This window comes from Chrysemys picta, unplaced genomic scaffold (genome assembly GCF_011386835.1).
Source record: "Chrysemys picta bellii isolate R12L10 unplaced genomic scaffold, ASM1138683v2 scaf3, whole genome shotgun sequence".
Lineage (NCBI taxonomy): Eukaryota > Metazoa > Chordata > Testudines > Emydidae > Chrysemys > Chrysemys picta.
The window spans coordinates 660,701-663,386 of record NW_027052710.1 but is presented as its reverse complement, the minus strand read 5'-3'; the positions used below and the strand labels follow the sequence as shown (position 1 = coordinate 663,386).

General features: G+C 51.9%; 1 pseudogene; it reads left to right on the top strand.

The window, feature by feature from the left end:
* Positions 1 to 405: 405 nt before the first annotated feature.
* LOC135977545 (interferon-inducible GTPase 5-like) lies at positions 406 to 1,899 on the top strand (annotated as a pseudogene).
* Positions 1,900 to 2,686: the final 787 nt, after the last annotated feature.

Genomic DNA, 2,686 nt, shown 5'->3' with positions numbered 1-2,686 from the left:
CCCTGATAGTCACCCAGTCCCCTCTCCCACCCGCTCTGGCTCTCCTGAAAGCTCTAGGAAAAGACTCTTGCTCTTGATCACAGGTGGGAAGAAGGGCTAGAGATTGTGTAGAGAGCAGAAGGCTTGAGGGGTCTGGGGTTCTTCCTCCCTTCCCTGTGGACTTGCTGAGGTCTGCTGGGTGGGAGAAGCCCCAGCAGGCTAATTGGGAGCCATTACCCATCCCAAGCACTTCATGGGAAACTTCTTCTTTCTCTAAGGGAATTTCTTTGGCTTCCTGTTGGGAAAATACTGATTCTTTTCTGGGATTTCACGTCACATGTTGTGTGGTCCCTTCCGTCCCCAGAAAAACAGAGGGGGTGTCTCTCCTGGAATTCCTATGGGGGCAGAGTTAAGGTTATATGCTTGAGCTGAGTGGAAAGTGTCACCTTAACTCCACCTTTCCCATTTCCTGCCCAAACTCCCACTGGACCTTCACATGTGAGCTGACATCTATCTTCTGTCTAAACTAACCATACATGGAATATCTCATTGTCTTTTCGCAGGCAGACTGAGCAGTGCACTGGAGCTGCCATGGCTGGGGTAGATGCTAAAGAGTTTCCCAAGATATCTGAAGAGGATATGGAAGAATTGAAGGCTGCTGTCGGGAAAGGAAACCTCGCCGAAGCAGCTGCTAAAGCGAAAGAGGCTCTGGAGATGGTTGATAAAATCACTCTCAACATCGCTGTCACGGGGGAGTCCGGCTGTGGAAAATCGTCCTTTGTCAACGCCATCCGGGGCCTGGGGGATACAGATGACCATGCGGCTGATACGGGGGTGAATGAAACAACAATGCAGCCCACTGCCTACCCACATCCTAGCTACCCAAATGTAATAGTCTGGGATCTGCCAGGGATCGGGACCCCAAAATTTAAATCAGACACGTACCTCGAGCAGGTGGGGTTCAGCCGCTACGACTTTTTCATCATCATCTCCTGCGCCCGCTTCAAAACCCACGATATTGAACTCGCCCAGGAGATCCAGAGAGAGGGGAAGAAGTTTTACTTTGTGCGCTCCAAGGTGGACCAGGATTTGACAAATGAAAAACGACACTATGACGAGAAGGGAATCCTGAAGCAGAGGAAAGCTGCCACGAAAAGGCCACATCAGTACAGTGAGAGTGCGATCCTCGATGCCATCAGAAGGAAGTGCATCGAAGGCCTGGAAGCAGGAGGGGTGGTCTCCCCACGCGTTTTTCTTGTATCTAGACAGGACTTACGCAATTATGATTTTCCAAAATTGCAGGAAACGCTTGTGGTTGAGCTCCCCAGTCACAAGAGACTCACTCTCCTACGATCCCTGTCCAATGTTTCTAAAGAAACCTTGGAGAAGAAAAAACAACAACTGCATAGGCAGATCTGTCTGAAAAGTCTGGTGTCACGCGCAGTCGCTGCTGTTCCTATCCCGGGTCTCTCCATTGTTTGCGATACGAGCATGCTGATGATGTCCCTGAAAGAGTACTGCAGGGACTTCGGCCTCAATGAAAACGCTCTCGCTACACTTGCTAGACAGGCTAACAAGCCCATTGCAGAGCTGAAGGCCGTTATAAAGTCCCCCCTGGGGGAGGAAATGACATAAGATCTTGTAATTAAGCTGGTGACCAAGTACATGGCTGGGGCAGTGCAATATTCAACAATTTTATTAAAATTTATACCGGTGGTAGGTGCTGTGGTAGGTTCTGTGGCATCTGCAGCAGTTTCTCTCCCTACCACATACTTCATGTTGAAGAGTTTCCTGGATGATGCTGCTGCTGACGCTCTACGAGTTCTGGAGGTGGTTATGGAGGGAGACGTTTCAAACTCAGAGAAACAGCATGAAAACGCCCGCACCCCCTGCAAGGAAGAAACGTCAGCACGTGACTGAAAAGACCCTGTCCCAGCTGGAGCTCAGAGCTCAAAACTGTGGGAAGTCTCATGAAATTGCTGCTTTTCTGCATCAGGTGTGAAACTTCACCATAACTGAGCTCTGAGCCCCGTTTCCACGGAGGTCTCCCCCCCACCATAACATACTGAATTTAATTCATAAAATGGGAGGTGGGGGGGGAGGGATCCTGACTGACCCTGTTCTTTGGTTTCTCTTTATTTCCCCAGCGAATGCGGCCAAGTTGTGATAAAGCTCCCCAGGGTCCCCAGTGCCTCACGCGCTCTGCAGGGAGCTCAGGGAATGGTTATTTCAGGCCCCAGCCGAGAGCAGGGCCAGGGCAGAGCCCATCGAACTCTTCACTGGGAGACAACGGGGAGCAACACTAACAGTGACTTTCCCCCAGGCTGCCCCTGTCCGAGGAGGAGCCGCCTGTAACCCCCCATGGAGCCCCCGGACTGACCTTCTGCAAACGCCTCCTTCAGCCTCACCCCTGCCATGGACCCTCTGGATCACTCGACAATGGCCCGTGGCTGGAGCTCTGGGAGCGCTGCCCATTGCGTTATCCCAACCATCTCCCTGCTCCCTTGTGCTCCCCCGTCTGCCTGGAGCACCCGCCTGCTGCGTCTAGTCTTAGATTGTTGCTCTCAGGGGCAGGGCCCATCCTTCTGTTCTGTGTCTGTACAGCACCTAGCGCAACAGGGCCATCTCCTGACGGGGTCCTAGGTTCTCCTGTGAGACAAGAATAGATTAAGAAATGCTGAGACTGATCCTTGTAATTCTGTCTCTG